The following is a 24670-nucleotide window of genomic DNA, read 5'->3' on the forward strand; positions in this document are numbered from 1 at the left end:
CGCGACGTTTATCATTATTATTTAGATTTGCGATTCTATTTGACAATGATCTTTTACGTTTTTGTTTCATTTTACAGCTTCATTCTACATCGATAACAACATATATAATTATTCCAAACCATTCCCGAATTGTCCAAATGAAAATCAACCATTGTTCCACACACAACAGGAGTATAAAATAAAAAAAACCGACATATGCTTATGTCATCATCTATTTAAAACATATAATATTCATCGTGCTGTCTCCCTCGTGGCCATGTCTTCAGAACCTAATTTTTACTTAGACGAAAGAGATTGTGCCATCTCGTTTATTCTATGGCGCGCAAAGGGACAGAATATGCCGAAGCCGGGGACATTCTTTAAATTGACCCAGCGAATCACGTGGACTTGTGAATGAAAGCTTCTAATAGAGACAACAGATGTCACTTCTCGTCACTCGCCGCGGCCGCTCCCAGTCCTGCTATTTCACGGTACATTTCAAGAAAATTATGAATAAGACCAGTTGTTTTGATGCACATAATTTTATTATTATTGTTGTCCTATAATTTTGGGGGGTTAAACACCAATTGACCTAAGGTAAGAACCGCTACTGCATAATACTTTATTATAATCTAATAATACAATAGCGTTCTCTCTACAGGATACCAAAAACAGTTCAATGAAACTATTTCTCTCTTTCTTAGCAGCTTTTTCTTGCCAAGATACCAAGATCAGCTTTCTCTCTAGGATACCAAGATCAACTCAACACAACTATTTTTCTCTGTTTTTGAGGTAGCTCTCATCAGATTAATTTAAATGATTTCACTTGTGTATTAAGAGAAATCGTGTAGCCTGTGATCGAAAATATGTTTTTATTTAGTTATTTTAATTACTGTACCATAGATTTATAACTCATTTGTAGTAAAAGATTTCTTATTTTAAAATTCTTATCATTTGTTAAGATGAAAATAGGTATACCAAACAGTTAAAGCTTATTCAAAGAGTGTAAAATATATCTACTATTTGTTTCAGTAACACTATTTTTCTTGTCATGCTTGTACTGTGCTAAAACATCTGCTCTCCCGTGTGGTATCTTGAACCAGTCGTGGTGAAAAGTACGGCTGAAATTTTCAAGCACGTAAACGCCAAAGCTAACACTAAGTATTGCACAATTTCCATAACGTCTGTGTTATACTTATATCACACCGTACAAGAGTCCCAACTGCCCAGAACAAGTGGGACTGTGAAGTTGTCGTCGCGTTTGGGTTCAATTCCTCGGGTGGCTAAGTCCTCCATCATAATACAAGCAACATTTTCCGCTTGCTGCGGTGGTAGTAGGAGATTTTCAAATATTGTCAGGTTGTTCGTAACCTGGGAATGATTTTCTTTCTATTTATTTAAATAAAAAATAAGATTGTGAGGAGATCTATAAGATCTGGTTATTAAACAAAGCAATAGGCATTTAGTAAAACATTCGATTCTGAATGTCTCGATGATCTTTCAAAAGTGAGATACAGAGTATCTTCCACTCTGAAAAGAGGTAAAAGCAAGCAATATTTAATTTTATTTAATGTCTGGATACATGCGATCACGCAGCGTAAAACCAAAAAATTCTTACAAATACCTAAAACAAAATGCATACTATAAATATATTAATAAAAATATAAATGTTCGTTTGTTCAAAATCTTAAGTCTCCGAAAGTTCTTCTCCGATTGCTTTGAAATTTTGACAAAACGTTGCATTCGAATACGAGTTGATTTATGTATACCTATATTATATAGACGTCACCAACAGGTAAAATGTGCCTTTTTGAAAAAACAGCGCTATCTGGAGGTAAAAGTAAAACGCGTTATTGTTTTTCTATTTGCACAGACAGGTTGAGCCATAGCAACGCGTGGAAGGATACAGCTAGTTGTATAATAAAAACAAGACGATTTAAATCTTGCAAGAATTAGTCAACTCCCTATTAATGTTTACTATGATATATAATAAATTAAAACCATAGAAATTGAATGCCTTTTTTTAATTTTCCCCAAACTGGATTTAAATCTGTGACTTTGCCCATATAGTTAATCTCTTTTTGCTTTACCGAAAAAGCGTGCCAGGATCACAGCAAAACTAGGTTAAAAAATAATAATCTCATTTGTTAAACCCTTCGCAGCCCCTGAGATGAAGATGTAGTGCGTACAAGATAGCAACCTACCCGACTGATTACATTTTCTGGATCGAATACAATCTACACTGTATAACAATATAGGAATGGGTTGTAGTAACAGGAACGCAGGTAAGTGTGGGGGTAAACTAATACACATTCCAGCCATTCCCGCCTAAGTCACGTTGCAGAAACGACAATTAACGTTATCGATATTTTGTCTTGCGGTTCTAATTTAGATTTGCTTATTCAAACGTCTTTTGAAGCCTTCTGGGAAGACAAACAATCATACGAAATACAATTTAGAATATTTTATTGTTTTAAAAGTAATTTGTTGAGGAAATATATTCAAGCCTCGCTGTACACACCAAAGCCATTTGCAATTAATTGCGCCTCATATCCACTAGAACGATTGGTGTCATATATATCAAGGACTTCATAATATCAAATTCAATATTTTATTAATGAATTTAATATTATGCAGACCACACTATTGAATTGAATTCTAACAAGCTGCGTACTAGCGAGAAATATACGATTTTAATAACTTCCAATAAATTGTAGTCTTTGATAGTTCTGCTTATAATTTCCAATGTCTTCATGCCTTTATTAGTAATTTGTTGTATGAGATTTACAAATTTCAATTGGGTGGCAAACATAACTCCAAGTTCCCTAATTTCGTTCTAAGAACTTTCGGTGAAGATTTTTTTGCCAATAGCATAGTTTAATGAAAACGGGGTCTTGATTCGACAAAATGATAGTGTCTTACCTTTATCAACGTTGATGAATAAGTTGTTAGCTGTAAACTAATTGTGTAATTTGGCGATGTTATATGTTATAATATTGGATATTTCTTTGCATTGATGTCATCGGCAAAAAGCAGAAATTCTACATGGTCTAAACAACTGATGATGTCATTTATAATATATATGACATTATGAGTGACCATATTTGGAGTAAAAATTGCTGTCATTTTGCTGTCCGATGTTATTTTATTTTTTCATGAATATATATATATATATTTTTTTTTTTTTTTTTTTTTAAAAGAAAGACAAACATTCCCGGGTCACGGATAACCCAACAATGTTTGAAAATCTCCTACTACCACCACAGAAAGCCGAAAATGTTGCTTGTGTTGTGATGGAGAACTTAGCCAGCCGAGGAATCGAACACGCGACGCTCGAGATATATATATCACACGTCGGCACTGAGCACACGGCCACGCCCACGCCGCAATGGATCACGTGATATACGCTCTGTCTCGTCTGTACGATGGTGCCCGGACGAGACGGAGTGCGTAGCACGTAACCAGCTAGGGTGTACCCAGTGGTGACGTGTGATGAAAACTTTTTTTTTAAATGCCTCGGACAGAAAGATGACATCTACATTTTTTACACCAGTATCACCAGTGTTCAGGAATCACTCCTTAAAAATCTTTCGAGAAGGTGCTGATACACCCTGTAAGGTTTTATTATCGCAAGTATGTTCCTATGAAGGTTTACAGAACTCTAGAAAGGTGCAATAATACTTCATATGAAATAATATACAATTGATTTAATAAAAAATATTACAAATAAAATTATATCAGCAGGTGTTTTTTTTTTATTTTAGTCTTGTGGCTAAAAAATTAACAAATTCCTACTTGCAAGTGACCTTAGTTTTTGGTTTTTAGGGATATAGACGATGGTGATTAGCTCAATTTAAAGGACTGTGATGAAGAATCTGTTTCCATTGTGGAACTTTAAACCAAAGCCAACTGTCTGCCGGAAATCAACCCCCAAAGATTTGTTCAAACCGCTTTCTCATTTATAACAAATAATTCACTTATTATCTTAAAATGAAAGTATACATATTTCATCAAAATATATGATTTACTATACGGATCTCAGATCTCAGAATTTATCTTGGCTGTAAAGGTTGCTATAAAACAAAAACTTTTTTTCTAATTATTAATTACAATTTCTCAGGGTATTTTTATCAAAGACTTAGACAGTGAAATTACATTAGAAACTAATGTGTAATTTTGTACATACGAAATTACCGTATCCTTAACCGTAGTCTACCCTCACCAAATTAATGGTTTGTGTGGTCTAGATATAAATTAATTACACGGACAGCTTGTTTCGTATACATTCCGTATTTTCTTTGAATAATACATCGAAATGTGGGAAGATCAGTAAATAGTATGATAGAAATTTCTACTTTGATAAAAAAATTCTCTAACCATAAATAATCCACCTTTGGATATTGATCTGGAGATTCGTAATCAGATTATTTATAGTCAGAATACATTCATTTGCGGCGGTTTTATTTCGAGGCCAAGTTTTATTTTTCTCAGAAAGAAAATCATACGAAAAGTAAACGTGAAACTGTATTAAAGATGATAGAGTTTGTAGCTCTCGCGGGAAAGCAAGTTAGTTGGTACCAGTATCCTACGGAGACCAAGTAGAATAAGGTAGGGGAAGGAGATTGGTGAGAAACCACAACAGTTGTTGTTGGCATATGATAAGGTTAATCCTTACCCTCTTGTTTTAGGATTTATGGCTCCCTTAGCCGAGACAGTGTTACAAATACCTACATTATGCGGTAAATGGTTCCCAGGAGACATTCGTAGTCTTGGTGTTAAAAACTTCATTTACGAGTATATAAAATTTCGCTGCATCGTCTTAGTAAGTAGCGGTTCTTGAATCTATGAAACACGTAAGATTTTGATGAATAATTAAAATGTTTCTATGTTTACATTTGGAATTGGGAAGTATGTTTAGGAGAGATGGAAAGGCTAATTGAGACATTGAAAGAAAGTTAAATGCAGGTAACTCCATTAATGGAGGACTGAACGCAATTGGCGCTAGCAAAAAAATGTCCAAAGAAGAGAAGCTAACAGTCCACAATGGGGTGTTGATACCTACCCCAATTTATGGCAGAGGAAGGGTGAGAGTGAACTTAATTCTGTGGTAATAAGATCCCTCAATTGAATTTGTGATAAAACCACAAATGTTCGTGTGATAAATGTGGATATCCTCGATTAATGCAAAGCCGATGTAAGCGTAATGAGTAAGATTAATAAAGGAACTCTTAGATGGTTTGGGCATGCAGAGCGAATGAACGAAGAAAATAAGTGAGGCGAATGAATGGTGGAAGAAGTCGGGGACGCCCGTGGAAGACATGGCATGATCAATTGAACCAAACAATTGAGTGTTGATGGTTAGGAGTGTGTGCCAAGACCGAGTTGTTTGACGGTCTCTTAGTTAGTGTACTTTGAAAAACAATGTATTGAAAAATGGTGACTCTGAAGAGAAAAAATATTTTTAATACATATTGTGCACACAAATTTATTTTACTTGATACAGCGTATAAAGATTTAATAGTTAAATAAATGATTGTCGTCAGGATTTGTGTTTCAGAAGTTCTCAGGCTATTTCTTCTGACTTTGGAACTTTTTTATTTTCATGGTCGCATGGATTGAACTTTAATTAAACTTAATAATTAATAATTTCGGTTGTTGGTGCATGGGTCATTTTCGAAATTGGAACTACTTATCATATCAGATAAGCGATAAATTAGGTAACAAAATTATTGTATTGTCATTAATAATTCTTTACTCTAAATGTATATTTGTTTTGTTTAAATGTTGAACAAATTCTTAGATGAATTAATAGAGTGAAGAAACGTTACGGAGACAACGTGCTTGTTTTCACTGAATTAGGTCCGGTGGACATACTTTAGCGTGCCGTTCATATTGCCATTTCATTTGTAATCATATAGTATTAAAATGGCTACCCTTTTCTTAAGCGATACTAGTAGGTACTCCTTAGGGGCGATTCGAAGGTCGCGGGTTCAAATCCCGGCGTGCGCAAGTAAATTTTAATTGATGAATCTATGTTGTTTCACAATTTATGAATTTAAAATAATATATAGTAGCACGTTCCAGCGTATAAGATACTCTCATCGCTCTGGTGTAAGACCACCATTCAGAATTGAAGCGTTGATTGAAATGATTTTAGCCGTATTTGGTGACCAGATCTGTATAGCCAGGTACTTCCCCACCTTTCTCTTTCCCATTTCTTTACCCTCATCACTACCTCCAGCCTCACAACTTACCCCAATTGGGGATGCCTTAGTCTCACTGGCTCCAGACGGTTGGGAGCAGTTGGGACAAACATGTATTTTCTTCGATTAGTGTGAATATAACGTGTCTTGTATTTTTATAATGTCATTTGATAAGTGTCGTAAGTTTTCAATTCACGAATATTCAAAGTAAATTTCTTCTTTTTAAAGTCAATGATTATTCTACAGCAATTTTCCAAGAACAAAATCAACAGCTCCACAAATTATAATATCCCTTGATTTTTCACAGATTAGTTCTAACATAACGCTCGCAGAGAGATTGTAGTTAGAAGAAGAAACCTAAATCCACATAAATTTGGTTGGTATGTAAGGATTAAACTAAACCTATTTATCTAGAAGAATTATCAATACATTTCTAGATTTTCTATTTATAATGTATAAAAATGATGAAAATGATTTATATTTATGTCCCAGATAATAATAATGTTTTTCTTTCAAATTGCTTGAGATTAAATTTATCTAGGTTAAGTATTTGCAAACAAAACTAAGATACATTATTTGAAATATACTATTATAATAATAAAATAAACAACAAATATTCACAAGACTATAATTGACTTGGAAATGTTATTCCACCGATCCCGATCAAAGACTGACAAATATTCGTGTTTGTTTTTTTTTTGTGAATTATCCTTTCTAATTTTGGAGTTCTTGAAAAATGACGAACCTTGTTGGCAGAGTCACTCCAATATATTGCTCATAATAGAAGACAAATTCGAGACTGCCAAACTTAATATTTAGGGGATGAGGAAGTAGCATCTAATAGCCTCGAAACTTACCTGACCGGTGCGAGTGCAGTTTCGCGAGTTTTTTCCAGGCTACAGCATGTAGAGGTAGCCTAACTACGATAAGAGAGGTCACCAGATGAATAGATGGATGATTATGCATGTTTTAATGTGCAACCGTACAAGGGTTCCAACTCCCAGTTGGACTACGGCATCCCTAATTAGGGGATGTTGTGAAGACGAATGGAGGAGGTTTACAAATATCAGACTCTTCAGATTTGGTTACCAAACCGAATGGAAGTCTTTCACCAGAGCAATACTGAAAGTACCAACCATTCTGATTTATTTTTAACTATATTTTACCCGTGGTTTCGCTTGCAATACATATTAGGGAGAAATTACTGTGCGAAGAGTTTTCCCACTGGAATAAAATGTGTTTCTATGATGAAAAGTAAGCTAAAATGTCATTTCTTAGTCCTCCAGCCATCTTTGTGCAAAAAGTCACGTCGATCTGACATAGAGGTGGTAAGTTGGTAAGAAGAACAAACAAAGAAAAATTCATTTTTAAATATATGCATATTAATTTAAAACATCTCAAACTCAAGAAATAATGTGAAGATAAAACAATAAATTTAATGAAATTTTCCATTTATCATTGCCAATACTCTCTAGATATTGTTTGAAATGCCAAATTTCCTTATGCAATGAAAAATAAACGACCGGCTTCCTACAAAAGATTAGGTACACATTTAATTTTATGTATTACAAATATTTAACTAACAATATTGTTGATCCTGACAAAGACACCATTGGTTTATAACATGTCGATCCGTTTTCATTAAATAGTGGTGTATACAAAGTTTATTAATCATCGAGAATATTGCAGGAAAATGTTAATAAATCAAATTGTTAACAAATACCGTAAAGTAAATAAAGTTAACAAACAATCTTAATTCGGTGTTTCGCAGATTTAAATTTTACTATTATATTTAATTTGTATAATTTTGGGGCCAGCAAACAAATGCAAAACCGCTTACGTAACTGTTAAAACTTTACAAATGTACACCTTAATGAAGCAACTATTTCCGTGCAAATATTTTTTTAGCTTCGTTGATAAAACTTGGAATATTTATGTAAATAAATAGAACATTAAGATGGGGCAGCTGTACACTTGGCTTAATTGCCTGGATATAAGAATTTAGCAAAAAGAGGCTCGAGAGAAAATCTACTTCGAATTTACTTTTATATTCTTTTGAGATGAGAGAAACTTACTGATGAAACTGTTAAGGTGAAGCTTAATGCTAAATAACTATTTTAATAATCTTCATAACGAATTGGTGTACATTATGAATACCAAAATATATGCTTTAGATAAACTGAAGGTTTTCCTATCGTTTTGCTTGATTAGAATACAAATAAAATAATAAATTATAAAAATATAAATGTAAACTAATAAAAAAAAAATTTTTTTAATAGAAATGTATGAACACGTAAATGAAACAACTTTTAAAAAATACATTATTGTAGCTAAGATTATCTGTAACAGTTTCACACAAGTTTTTTGATTTATGATAAAATTATTTACAAAATAATTATAAACCAGTTTTGTGCTTTTTTTTATTATCAATATAAAGTTTTTTTACAGGTTTTTTTTTCGATGTCTGTCTCACTAGGATAAACCTGTGTCGAAACAGAATATTGAAATCGAACGTTTCTAGACTCCGTTTGTCAAGCGATTTTAATGCAATATAAGGAATACAAAGAATATACACATTTTTGGCTTATAGTTTCCTCTTAATATATTAAAAATCTAGTCATATTTACTGTTATAAAAGGGACTGCAGGCCTTCAAAGAATGAATTTTGAATGTTCCTAACAAGGTATCAGTTAAAACCGAATGTTTTATGAGGACATGTGTTCAAACAGTCCCAAAATATCTGAAAAAACCCCTGAACGAGCGCGGGCGGTCCGTTTGATACGATTTCCCAGTCCTAACAGGCGTGTTGCAACCTTTACAGCACAGGCGTCAGGTAGGTATGCTGTCCCTGTTCTACCGGTATTACAATGGAATATGCTCCGAGGAACTAGCATAATTGATCCCTTCGACAACGGTGCATAATCGGGGAAACACGCCAAACGTGCGTCCAACAACTGTACACGGTTTTGTCACATGAGAACGGGTCATTTCAACGACTCGTTCTTGAGTTCAACAGCTCGGCTGTGTAACGATTTGCCCACCTCTTTCCTATCTCCTACAACATGGGTCTCTTCATGATTTATGTTAACTCCATCCTCTCCTCAAAAAAGACCCTCCACACAGCTTCGTCAGATATGACATACGTCCTAACAAATACGAATATTGACATACTGATATTTTCGCATTCCGTCATGACATTTATTTGGAAAAAGATCGCGTGTTCTCCATACATTCTGAGAGACTAATATTTTAACAGGAATTTGGCATGCTATCACTTTTTTACCAGGATCATTTTTCTCCGAACCGTTCGGAAAAGGGATAGCTTATGAAAGATTTTCAGATTTTTTTATTTCTTAAATTATCTTAGAAATGTTTTTTTTGATGGACATAGCTCTGAGTTTACAGGAAGACTTGTTAAGAGTTTGTTCTCTGTGGGACAGTGACGTCTACATCTTGGGAAAATTGTGAGGCTGACGGAAAAGGAAAATGAAAAAATATGGAGACGGGGAAGGTTAAGAAGTATCTAGATTTTATGATTTACTCCAAAATAAAGCTATTTTACGCATTTCAATTAAAATGGTTGGATATTACCAGGACCTTTCTAAGGATTATCTTTCAGTTTGAAACGAGGTTCAAATTTAAATTCGATTTGAGATTTTCAAGGAAAATAGAATTATAGTGATTTATTTTTAGGGTATCATGCCGTGTTGCGCTACCTCCTTCTTTAGCGAACGTTTTGGACGGCATTCAGTGGTGTCATGGAGATAGACACTTCCCTGATGATGGAACACCTGATGATTTCTGAGATTCCTCTACCTGAGGGAGTATGGCTACTACCCGTGGCTCTATCCTACTGACTTTCTCTTGGGCATGCTCGGTATGAACCATCTACGGGTCAGAAGAGATGTGCATATTGTATCACACTTCTTCAAACTGATTCGTAGATGGTTTGAAAATCCGACTATCATGGAGAGTATTAGTCTCTATGTTCCTGATGGTTATCTCCGTCACCGACAGCATAGACTGTTTTATCTCCCGGCCTGCAGAAATAACTTGCCAATGGTCATGCCGATGGGGAGAGCAGTCTTGCTGTTGAACAGAATCAATTCGGATATCGACATATTTAGCATCGGTGAAGCTGCCTTTAAAAGGCAAGCTCTATTGATGCTGGTATAGTTTATACACCGCTTACTTATTATGTAATACCATTTTACAAATGTACTTAAAAACGAAATAAAGTGTAATTTTGTAATGTTTTTAAAGGAATAAACAAATTGAATTGAATTGAAAACACATCTGTCCTGATGATGTACACTGTGATGCAAACGGCATAATACCTCGGAAATAAATCAGTATAACAAGTTCAAATTACGTGATAAATTTCAGACCTTTTGATATCAGGACAACATTGAAGGTATTTTGAAATGGTATGTTTTATGAAGGTGTTAATTTCACTATATATGTGGTAAAAAAAACACGTTAAAAAAATCACAAATATAAAAGTCACCAAGTCTGGGAATGATAAACGAATTTTTAATGAAATACATTCAGAGTACATTTGCGTACATTCGTAAATCACATCAAGGCAGAAGGAGTTAACTAGAATTATCCGCAAAAAAACAATTTAATGGGCATTTTACGATGACGCTGAAGTATAAAAACCAAATAGTTCCGCAAATCCATGATTTATGAATGACTAAAATAAATAATAAAAATAAAACAGTTTTTTTTTTAAAGTCATGATTTTTATTCATTTATCAACAAATTTTAATGTTATTAATTAGCCAATAAATTAATGAAAATCGTGCTTTCAACCACAAAGTGCTTGCTTTCTACAATAATACTAAAATAAATGTTTAAAAGAAAGAGTTTAGGATGCAGGCTACTTATTTTTTTACTTTATAGTGTTAATTTTTTTACGTTTTCATCTGCATTCGCTTAACTCCTAAAAAATACAAGTATATAAATATAAAACATGATGGTGTAATTCTTTGATAAAAAATTATCATATAAAATCCTTAGTTTCACTGATCTTCACTGTTTTTAAGGAATTTTAAGGAACCTAAACAGTCTTAATATTAATATATGGAAAGGAGGATGGAAAGAAACAGACCAATTATGCATGTTCACAGATGGTTGATTTGGTTATATACAATAAAGTATTTGATCAATGTAGACTAAAATATAATAAAGCAGAAAAATTAACAAGTATAAAAAATACAAAAATGGAAGTAGAACAAATGTAATAAATCTATACAAATTATTTTATGCATTATATAACAAAATATGTGTTTATAACTATACAGGATGGGGTGGGAAACAGATTTTGGCGTTTGGGCGGGATAGGGGAGGAAAGAGATGAGGGAATGTTGCCACGCAAGTGAAATAAAAATAAATAATTAAATTAGGTATCATTTATTTAATCATCATGATTTTGTTTTATTCACAACTAAAATGTGATACAATGAACTTCTGTAACGATAGTAATTATGTCTAGATTTGCAAGTTTTTTTTTGTACAAGTTGCAGATTCTGTTCATAAATTCATTTTGATTGGAGTTGGAGTTGCATTTGTCAATGTAGAAAAGGATTTACTATGTCAAAGCAGTGCGTGTACATTTATTTTGTTTACAAACTCCGGGCAGTCAACTTTGTAAAGGAGCATCTGATTAGCGACAAGCCTCCTGTTGTGTAGTTTCGTGATTCGAAAACGTTTCTCGAGTTCGTTGTAAGAGTTGTATACGTTGAATCATTTCAAATTGAGAAATCGCTCATGAATTCTTTCCAACCTTTTATCAAAACTAATTAACTTTTTTTTTTTTTTTATTAACTAGCAAATAATATTTGACATATCAATAATAACAATGAAAGAAAATAATGTTATTCAATTCAAACTGCTGTTTGAAATTTGTCAATTATGCTATTATTATGTTATTCAAACTTATTAAAAACTATCCAATTAATATGCTGATTAGTTCGTCGATCTAATACTTTCTCATTCCCGCATCACTTCGTCTCTTACTAATTAGGGCGAGGGATGCTATTGGTTAGTTTTTCACCCCACCGAAATGTCGAACAGATGTGATCCTTGGAAGAGATGTCACAGCTGTGGTCACCAATAAAAGGTCATGTTTTACTCTAGAAAGATAAGTGACCTAACTTTCGTTACCTCTGGCAGGACTGACTCAAGCGACGCTTTGTAAATCGTTGGCTTCCGAGATCAGTTAACCCAGTGAGAGAGAAAATAATAGGAATGCTTTTAGTCCATGGGGTGGTTTCTGTCTTACTTTTGTTAAACTGCTATAAATATGTGTCACACTTGCAAACTCATTGTACACAAAATAATGATTAATTTTGTTCACCCTTCAAATTGTGCAGTTCTTAAATAATCTCGTTACAAACATATTTTATTCGAAGTCAAATTGAAAACAAAACGGGACACCAAAAAGGAAATGTTTAGAAAAATATTTCAGAAATATCGATAGAATGTTATTTTTTTAAGAATATTATGTATTTTGGAGTTTTGTGTTGAAAAATCGATGTTTGTTCATAATCTAATAAGCGCGCTACAACTTCTTCTTATATGTGCATTGTACATACATTTTCATATGATACAATATTTCCAAAATGATCACCTTAAGGCGATGCCACACGTAGTAATGCAAAATCATGTGGTTTTGGTTTGAAAATTTGGTCGCCTAGAAATGTTTCAGATGCTTTAATTAAATACTGCGAGTAGAATACATCTTGACCTTTAAAATAATCGTGTATTTTTTAGATAAGTCTTTTTATAAGCCCAGAAAAAAATAATGTAAAGGCCTATGAAAACTGCTTTAAAGTTCAAAATCTCCTACTTACGAACCCGTCTTCGGTTATGATTTTATTGTTTAATGTGGCAAATTAAATTATTTATAAAATTATAGAGAAAAAATCAAATATTTATCCCTGAACATCCACAAAATAAAATAAAAGGCACTTTTTGGCAATGTTTTTTTCTTGCATAAATCAAAACAGGCGGATGGTGTTAAGCGGGAATTTAAACCTTATCGCCATCTACGTAAGGGTTGTTATTGATAGCGGCTCAATTTAAAATATTACACGACGTAGTGCATCGCCTTAAAACATTGATGTAAACTTATGCAAAATACAGGATGAATTTTATATTTCTTTTTCTTTTTATTCTTTCCTGATATTTTTTATTCCCAATTTTTAAATATCATGCAATACGCGGTTTCCATTTGAATACCGAATTCTTTCATGATTTTCCCTTTCCCGTAATATTTTTTTACAAATCATTAAAGCAACTGTTATAATACTGCTATATTTTGTTTATGTGTAAAAATATACCAATATATTTCTATCCGACTTTTTCCGAGCATCGAAACGATTTTTTATATATTTGGGTAAATCTGGAAGAAATATTATGGCATCTTACCAAAAATTCTGACAATCAATGGATTTTCGAATGCTTCATAGCTCTTGCCCGAATAGCCATTTCCAAATCAAATTGTTGATTCAAGTGGCGATAGTCGTGTTTGGTGACCAAATCTCTTTTTCCTTCTCTTCTCCACTCTCTTCACAATATACACCTATTAGAGATGCTATAGTCACAATGTCAGCAGTTTATCTGTATATAAATATGTACATATATCCAACAATTAATGTTATATTTTGGTCTCGCGTTCCAACACCATTAATCCGATTTTGCTGAAAATTTTAAGAGTTTGTTCTTATTAGTGCCAGGGGTGTTTAGAAAGTATGAAATGTTAGAAAAAGATGGGGTTACCTGAGGAAGACATGAGTCAAATAATTGTTTGTGGTAAAATGAGACGTAAGTGATGAACGAAGAAAGAGGTGTAAGGAGAATGTATTACTTGTAAGTGAATGGTTGTAGAAGTCGAGGACGCCCTAGAGAGACATGGCACGATCAAGTTAAACAAATACTTATTACAGTACAACAATATTATTCACACCTTAAAAATGCACCCAGTTGGTCAGTCAAAACTTTACACCAAACCATTTATAAGTCCCCTAAGGCATAAGCAACGCCGGGTACACAGATGTTAGTAATCGTCTAATCGAACTTTCTAGGTCGAATCGAGCCGTATACTATGATCTAGTTAGTAATCGTCTAATCGAACTTTCTAGGTCGAATTGAGCCGTATACTATGATCTAGTTAGTAATCGTCTAATCGAACTATCTAGGTCAAATCGAGCCGTATACTATGATCCAAAGTTATTAGAAAAACTTATGATCGCTCTTTTCGTGTAGCAGGCCCGCTCATCTGGAATAGACTTCCACTCAGCTCTTACTAATCTCAAGAATTTGGCTGAATTTAAACAGGCTTTAAAAACAAAATTATTTTAAAAATCTTACAATTCATAAATCTTAACTTCTTCTCGATATTTTGTAATAAAGCATATTCTAAAACTTCCGGTAATTGTTTGGTTTCGGTTGCCTCTTTATTAGCTTTTAAAATGTCTGCTCCGAAGATTCTCATTTTTGAGCACAAACTGCCTCCTGTTCTTAGTTGTAATATTCTAGTTTTGTCCTGTCATGCTGTTATTGTTTTTCTAAGTTTTGTCATCACTTTGTACAAACAGTATATTTAGTGTTATAATATTAGATCTGTATTGGGTAAGGCACACTGTAGGAATAATTTTAAGAACATGACCACTAATACTAAATTACCGTTTTTAAGTATGTTATAGTTATGCGCACTTGAAGTGAAATGACACTAAACTGCGCTATATAAATTCCATGTTATTATTATTATTATTACACGTCAGCTATTTAAATATTTAAAAAAAATTGAATTTTCCTACGTTTTATTCCTGTGTAAAAATGACTTTAGCTGACTTTGGTAACTCAACTAGACCCCTGACTGCTCACCTGTCTCCTCTGCCATTTGGTCTGACAACATTTCCCCGAAAACGGATATTGAAAGGCTTTACCTGCTAGTTTTAATATTAAAAAATGCTCACGACCCTCGTCAAAAAATTTACATAAATAAGAGCAATACCAATGTCAATTACAAAGGCAAACCTTCAATTTAATTATTAAAATTTATCTCGGAATTGTTGTCATTTGACCTTTTGTTTGTGCCATCAATCAGTCCCCACTAATAACCATATCCCGTCTCCGGACGTGGGCATGAATTGGGACAGATGAACAAATATGGTTATTTCCCAGTGGAGGTTTCCTTTCCAAACAAGTTTTATGTATCGTATTAGCTTTTCGGAGGCTGTGAAACTGTTGTCGAAAGGATTTGGGTACCGTAAAATGGGGCTGACATTATAAAAATAATCAACTTTGAAACTAAATAGTTTAGTTTGAAACTAAAATCTCTTTTGTGTTGGCGCATTTTGTATCTTTATTTTTGTAATATTCATTACATTTTACGCAAGGAAGCTTTTGACTGTCCAACTAGGAAGGTTTTCCGTTTTAGGACAGTCAAATTATTCTACAGGATTTAAGAATAGGTAAAATGAGTAAGAGTGAAGATATATAAAAAGATACATAAAAAGATACAGAAAAAGATACATAAAGATGCATAAAATACGTTCGTGATAAATAATTATCAGATAACATTAAAGACGTTCGTGATAAATAATTATCAGATAACATTAAAGACGTTCGTGATAAATAATTATCAGATAACATTAAAGACGTTCGTGATAAATATTTATCAGATAACATTAAAGACGTTCGTGATAAATAATTATCAGATAACATTTTTTAGTAATATTTCGGAATCAGTCCTGCCTAGATCTAATAACCATTTTGTTATTTTTAGATCGAAGGATGAATATTCACACATTTTCATATAGTTTTATTACATTTGTTCTACTTCCATTTTTATACATTTTTTATACTTATTACTTAGTTCAGCTTTTAAATTTGCTATTTACATATTTCTGCTTTTTATATTTTAGTATACATTCACTAAATACTTAGTTGTATATTACTAATTCAACAATCTGTGAACATTTATAATTGGTGTGTTTATTTTCCATCCTCCTTTGTATATTAAATTATTATTAAGACTGTTTATGTTAAATTAAATAAATTAAAATAAAAACGAAAAAATTATTTGTACATGTGTTCGGGAGTCATTCTTCGGAGTGGAGCGAATCAAAGATATACATTTTGATACGCTTATTACAGTGATACGCCAATACAACAATATATTGTTTGTAAAATGTTGAGTCGTGTATTCGGTAGTCATATAAATAATATCAATAGGCACTGATATATATTATTTTTTTGTGAAACCTTACAAGAGCGCCCAGTATGAAGGCATGGGAACTATGTCGCCACCGCGTTGGACAAAGTTATGAGGCTGTATGAATGGATGTATTACTGCTTGACTGGAATAGGCCCGGATTATATGAAGGAGGAAAAACAGATGCCGGTTGCTCGTCCCACATAGTCGGCAAAAACGATTCGAAGAAACGGCCCGTTCTCATGAAACCAATAAAAAGTATTTCCATGCACGTGCATCAGTGTACCGGTCACCTTAGAGCAGGCTTCATTAAAATACCTGTAGATTAGGCACAGCATGCCCACAATTCGTCTGGGGATTAGAGATAGTAAACGGTCTGTTAGCAATAGATTGTTGGTCAGGTGGACCGCCCTCCTTTACACAGAATCAAGTAGGTTTATCAAGTATTGTGGGGTTCCAACCCAAAGGTGGCTCCCAAATTACATTACACAGATATAGATACACGACAATATAAATTAAACGAAACTATAGTAAGCATTTAGGAATTTGTGAAATATATTTTTGTCCGTCTGAAAATATTAACAATATAAATTCGATTAGGAATTATTATTATTTTAAGTTTATATAACAGATAAACAAACCCCTTTGACTAGATAACCAATGAATATATCTTGTGTATCTTTCCATGAACGTATATACGTCAGTTTCTATTTTAACAGCTTTACAATTCAACCGACAATATGTTTGAATATATCTATAAATTAACTAGTTTGATACTTATTTTCAAAGCGTCATTGTATGTGTATTGTTTCCCAAAAAAATATCACTAGTGAGTGGCAGCAAGAATTATACAGATATCCGCGATGATCATGGTCTCCCCCCGACTTAACGATCACCCCATATTACTGAAAATATCAAAGGTGTGAAATAATCCCGTGTAACAAACGATTTAATTAACGTTCGATATCTAACATATCACGCTGGTATTTTGGTATTGATTAAAGCATTTTTTGTACATTTTCAATTTAAAAAATGGATGTGATTAAATCACTGATTTAACCAGCTGTTTCTTACCACCCAGTTATGCTAAGTTGCAACGCAATTATTTTCATGAAATATTTAAATGTAAAAGAACAATGGATTGGACACAAAAGCCAAAAAAAAACACTTTACATTCGTCAAACGGTGTTTTTGGTACAAATATTTTTTCGTACAAATACTGTAAAAATTCATATTCGAGTTGGTACTATTAAAAAATATCTTTATCTGGGCTCCGAAAGAACTGGAAACGTTTGATTTTCCCCACATTGCCTCATTAAATTCCGATCTATAAAAAGGTAGGTTAATTCGAACACATTATTTTTTAATTGACTGTTACCGCGTGAATTTTATAAGAATTCTATGAAAGTGACGTTTTAATAATACTTTATGTATATGTAGGTAAATATATATCAACAACAAATTATTAATCTCATTTTTCTTGTTCTTATTCACTGGGAATTATAATTATATATTTTTATTTTATAAACGAGATTAAAAGTGGAGTGACAGTTTTCTTGCAGATTCCCTAAATAAAATGAATGTTTTTAAAAATGTCAATTGCCTTCAATTTTTCGAAGCTTGGAGTATAAATTAATATGTTTTTGTTTCTTTCCAACTTTTTTCATGTTTGAAATATATTGAACATTTAAAATAACTTAGATGAATTCCGAAATTCGATAAGATATTATAATTGTTTTAAGTTTAAACAACAGATAAACAAACCCATTTGACTGGATAAGCAATGTACGAGTATATATCTTGTATATATTTCCATGAACGTGTATACATCAGTTTCTATTTTACGTTTCAATTGGTAAGGTTTTCACATACACGGTAATTTTTCAATTGAATAAAATTTTCACCGCGTTTTTAGTAAGACCGTAAGAGTGTAGATTGTAGATGGAGAGAGGTGACAGGAGATTTCAATATGACGAGCAAGTAGATGTAGAGGATGTCGCAGGAAGACATGACACTATCGGGTGAATTAAATGCTTGAGTTGGGTCATGACAGGCAGTGGCGGGCAAAGAGTTTGTAATTAGAGTAGGCAGTAGGATAAATAGTTTTATAATATTTTTGTTGTTTGTTTTTGGGGTGTTATGCCGTGTTGCGCTAACTCCTTAACTTGCTAACTTTGGCTAAAGAAGGAGTTAGCGCAACACGGCATAACACCCCAAAAACAAACAACAAAAATGCTTTTGGCCGTGAGAATCTAAAAACTTACAGTTTTATAATAAATTAATTTACATTAAAAAAATTCCTTGAAAAGTTTTCGCTTAGAATAGCTAAGTTGCTGGCTTTTGACGATGTCGGTAGGGATTAACTTTGCCAATTACCGTATTGTTGGTGCATATAACTAGCCAATTACTGGATTGTAAAAGTTCCACATTTTTTCGACGGCACGATAAAACTAACATAAATTGACGAATAAATTTCGTATTAATTAATAGAAGAACCAACAGATGGCACTGATTGCTACATTTATTAATCTACATTTGTGATTTGTAGCAAAAGGCTATGCCTTTTTCAACAATAACACAAACAAGCCGTACCTTGAATGAGCATCGTAAACAAATGTATGTTTTTTTAAAGAAGAATGAAGACAACGTGTTTTGAATATGACGTGTGGTCGTCTCCATATTTAGTTCCTGCCTTTGATAGCATAGCGTCAGTGCGATGCGTGCGATCTTGGTAAACAAATGTATGTTTTTTTAAAGAAGAATGAAGACAACGTGTTTTGAATATGACGTGTGGTCGTCTCCATATTTAGTTCCTGCCTTTGATAGCATAGCGTCAGTGCGATGCGTGCGATCTTGGTAAACAAATGTATGTTTTTTTAAAGAAGAATGAAGACAACGTGTTTTGAATATGACGTGTGGTCGTCTCCATATTTAGTTCCTGCCTTTGATAGCATAGCGTCAGTGCGATGCGTGCGATCTTGGTTTACTTTGAGCGTATTTTTTATTCTTTCCTGTACGATATTATTATTTTTGATCATCATGAAATTATTTTAAATATCATGATATTATTATTTTTTTATAAAAGTAACTTGTAAGTATGCCCCTGATGATAAAAGTCAGAGGAGTGTGTATGAGACGATGTGTGAATACGATTAAAAAAAAAGTGTTGAATGTTGTAATTTCACATATTTTAAATATTTATTTATCAATTTTGTTGTCTATGCGTCCTTTTACCTATACTAATATGCGCATTATCGCGTATGTTTCACCTTGTATTAAATATTAGTAATATTTACTTCTAAATTGACTAGTTGAAATTCACTATCTTCCAATCATTATTTTTAGCTCATCTGAGCAAATAGCATCTTAAATGAAAACAGTACAATACGTAAGTGTTTTACTGGAAAATATCATTGCACCCATAAAATAAAGAATAATAGAATAAGTGAATTATGCGCATGTTTCGTCATCCAATAGTAAGCCCAATTTGTGTTTATATTTCCATACACAATTGTGTTTCACCATGAAAATGCGAAATTCAAATGGGATTATGATATAAAATTTCAGCAAAATATAAGAGAGGTAGACCGCGTGTCAAATACTCAATAACCAAAGGGTGTAAGTCAGTGGCACATTTATTTTCATTCAAATTTAAATGGTATTTCTAATTTTCTTTTTTATTCTGTGATCGCACCCACCGCATCCGTACTAGTATCATTTCTTTCCGCCAAAAGAATTCAGTGAAAGGAATTCGACAACCGAACCCCTAACCTCCAGAAAGTGGAAGGTGACCAGATATAAAATGGTCCTTTGAGCCGGACGGAAAGTGTACCAAGTCCGATTTGTTATACCGTCTCTGTCTACCCACAAATAGAAATGTACATATGCATTTGAATTATTAATCGACTTTTAACAAACGTATTTGCTCAGCATTGAACACAACCGAAAATTATTTAACGAATGATAAAAAAATACGACAATTATATTCAGCTTTAAGGGGTGAAAAATGGGGATAGGAGTAGTTTTTTCAAAATTTCTTATAGACAATTTCTTCCTGTAATTTTGAAAGTCAAGTTCACAACATTTCATCGCCCGCCATATACGTTCTCCTTAACATAATTATATAGACAGACTATATAAACCCGTAAAAAATTACGGTAGAATTAAAAAAAAAATGTATTTAAATAGTAAAAACATTTGATTAAAAAAAAAACTACCACGTCCAAGAATCGAATCCTAACATCCAACTGCTTGTCCGAATCTTAAGAGGAAGCTACAAGCCAAAAATGTGTATATACTTAGTATACCTTATTGTAGGTAATAGGCAGTTAAATCGCTTGACAAACGGAGTCTAGAAACGTTCGATTTCAAGCACAAAACTGGTTTTTATTTATTTTGTAAATAATTTTATAAGAAATCAAAAAAGTTAATCAAGTGAAACTGTCACAGATAATCTTAGCTACAATAACGTATTTTTTAAAAGTTGTTTATTTTACGCGTTCATGTATTTCTATTGAAAAAAAAATTTTAGTAGTTTACATTTATATTTTTTACTGACTAATTTTTATTTTTATTTATATTCTACTCAAGCGAAACGTTAGGAAAACCTTTGGTATTCATAATGTACACCAATTCCTTATAAAGATTAATCAAAAAGTGATTTAACTGGTACTAACAGTACAGTCTGCAACCTGGCAGGCAACGGACGCGTGTAACTGTACGTTAGTCGCACTAACACGTTGAGACCCGAATACAAAACAGGATAAATAAAACGTTGCGATGGAGGAAGAAGTTGATCCGCATGACTACATATCCAAAGCTAAGAAAGAAATTGCTGAAATGACCGCATTATTAGATGAATCAAGAATCACAAAAGAAACAAAAATAGAAATCTCGAAAAAAATGAGCTCTATTATGGAAAATATTTCGCATATGGCGATAGACCTAGCAAAACTGAAAGAAAAAAATACAATGCTGAAGGAAATGCTAAAAACTAAAAATGAAAGAGTAACGTACGCGTCAGCAGTAAAAACCAACTATCACCAAGAAGAGATTGAAGAAAAAACTTTCCAATTATAATAACTTCATTAAATACGAACCAAAATCAAGACCAACTTAAGGAAACAATACAAAATAAAATTAAAATATCTGCTCTGGGCATCGGAGTAAACACCATGAAAAAAATAACTAACAACAGATTAATTATAACTTGCCCTAAAAAAGAAGATGCAACCAAACTGAAAAATGAAATAAACAAAATATCAAAAAAAGACATTACGGCAGAAGAAATACAAAGAAAAAAACCGTGTGTAATATTCAAAGGAATACAAACAAATTACACAAAAGAAGAATTTTTAACAGACTTAAGACTCCAAAATGATGACATTAAAATAATGACAGATCAAAATCCTGATATATTTCAGGTGAAAGCTATCACCGACAACAAAAGAAATAAGTCCCACAATATAATTGTCGAAACAAATGGAAACATGAGAGATTACCTTATAAGAAAAAAACGTGTCAACTTAGGATTCTTGAGGATATATGTTGAAGACTGCTACCCTTTAACGCAATGCTACCATTGTCTAAGATTTGGCCATACTGCACATAAATGCCTAGATAAAATAAAGGATCCAAGATGTATGCACTGCGCCGGGGACCACCAATACCGGGAATGCAAATCTCTGGACTGCCCCCCCAAATGTGCCAACTGCTGGGATTCTAATCAAAAGAAACAAAAAAATTTCCCTACGGATCACCTACCAAATAGTATAGCATGTAAGTTTAGAAATTATATGTTAAAAGTTGCCAAACAAAAAATTGATTACAATGCAGAATAAATTAACTATTTTAATTAAAATCAATAATTTAAATATTCAGCCTGACGGCATAGTGTTAAACAAGCCATTTACAAATCATGAGTCACTGCCGATTGCTTATCAACGGCGGCACTCTTATTTTAAATATATTCAGACGACAATAAACAAAAATAATAATAGAGGTGTTGCAGTACTCATTCTGACGAAATTCATTATTGTTAATATTTTAGATTACCCAATAATTCTTACAAACTGCATTAAAATTGAAATAAATATAAAAATGACATATGTAAACCTACCTTTCAATCATTACTCAAATAAATACTTAGGTATAGTAACCAGAGAGGTTGTAATAAATTATCATATTAATAGCACAGAATTTGAACTAATTATTTTATAAAACATTGCTTTAAGTAATTATCTAGAAGAAGATAATGAAGTAGATTTTTTAAGAACTAACGATCTACAACAGTGGATAAATATTAAAAAAAGTGATGTAGGGGAATTAATTTGTATTCATGTAAATATCAGATCATTATGTAAGAATTGGGATGTTTTGCATGTTTATTTAAGAAATTGTTGGGAGCGTATAGATATTTTAATGATTAGCGAAACAAATATACAAGCTGACCAAATTAATATGTATGAGATTCCGGGCTATTCAAATTACAACTATTGTCGTAATAATAAATCAGGTGGGGGCATATCGCTATATATAAGAAACAGTATGGTATTTAAACAATCACCACTAGAATCAAATTATTTTGAAAATGTTTTTGGTATAATTACTCTTCCAAATAAACAAAGTTTGAGTATATTAGCGATATATCGACCACCGAATCTTAACAAACTATCTTTTATCAGGGAAATTGAATCTATTCTGACGGATTTCATAGGCCTTCGAGACAATGTTTTGTTCTTTGGGGACACTAATATAAACTTGATGAATTTTAATGATCCTGTAGTAAACTCATATGAAAATATTCTTGCAAGCAATTATTTGATCAAATGCATAGACGGTGTGACGCGTGAAGCAATTGTTAGCGGGCGCATAACACAATCATGCATAGATCATATATACGTTAGGTACAGTAACGGGCTTAAAAAAGTGGACTCGCTATCAGCGTGTGTATGCGAGATTTCCATAGCAGATCACTATATGACAGCCGTTAATATTAAATATGATGTGCAAAAAGAACCATTAAAAAACATGAAAAAGATAACAATTTTGTCCCAAAAACATATTGATAATCACATCCGAGAAATACATTGGAATTCTTTACTTAATGAACAAGAAAGTACCTTTTTGTATCATCAAATTAAAAATAATTTCATTAATTTATATGAAAAAAGTACTGTGTCATTTTTTGAAAAACCAACCAAAAGACCACATGCGATCAAAAAATGGATAACTACAGATATTTTAGAGTTAATAAAAAAAAGGGATTTATTGTTTCGAAGATGGAAAAATTCTCCTTGTAATAAAACTTATGAAAATGAATACAGGTACATGCGAAATAATGTCAACAAATTAATTACTAAAAGAAAAAATTGTTATTTTAAAGATAAATTCAAACGTAGTTTCAATAATACTAAGCAAACATGGGATGAAATAAATAAATTGTTGGGAAGAAAAACTAAAAGTAATTGTGATGAAGTCATCTCACGATATGTGTTAAAGGAACAAACGGTGGAGAGTGTAACAAACCAATATGTAAATTATTTCTCAGATAGTATAAGCCAAATGTTGCACAGATGTGATTTTAAGGCATCCAATGTTAATCAAATAGAATTACCTCACAGTATGTATTTACCAAAGGCAACTCTCACTGAGATAAAAAATATTGTTAAGAAAATGAAAAATTCAAAATCCTTGGGAATGGACAACATAAGAATGTACGACATAAAAAGACATATAGATATTTTAGGACCTATTATAACGCACTTAGTTAATAGACTTATTATAGAAGCTGAATTGCCAAATGATCTTAAATGTGCTATTATTAGACCTATATACAAAGGAGGAAAGCACTCAGAAATAGGAAACTATCGACCTATCAGTATAATGCCTGCACTTGAAAAAATTTTTGAAAAATATATTTCCTTAAAATTAAATAAATACTTAGAAAAATTTGACATTATAGACCAAAAACAATATGGCTTTCAAAAGAAAAAAAGCACAGAGCATTTATTACAGGATTTTTCAAATTATATTAATAATGAATTTAACCATAAAAGACATGTTTTAGTACTATTTATAGATAACTCCAAAGCGTTTGATACAATTGACCCACAAAAATTATTAAAAATCTTAGAAGCAATTGGAATTAGAGGTAACCTACTTAATTTGTTTAAAAATTATTTATCTAATAGACAAATATGTGTAAAAATATTAGAAAAAATGAGTGGGAGGAAAAAAATCTGTGCTGGAGTCCCGCAGGGGT

This window comes from Hesperophylax consimilis, chromosome 2, assembly GCF_061612785.1.
Source record: "Hesperophylax consimilis isolate HC1 chromosome 2, BYU_Hcon_1.0, whole genome shotgun sequence".
Classification (NCBI taxonomy): Eukaryota; Metazoa; Arthropoda; class Insecta; order Trichoptera; family Limnephilidae; genus Hesperophylax; species Hesperophylax consimilis.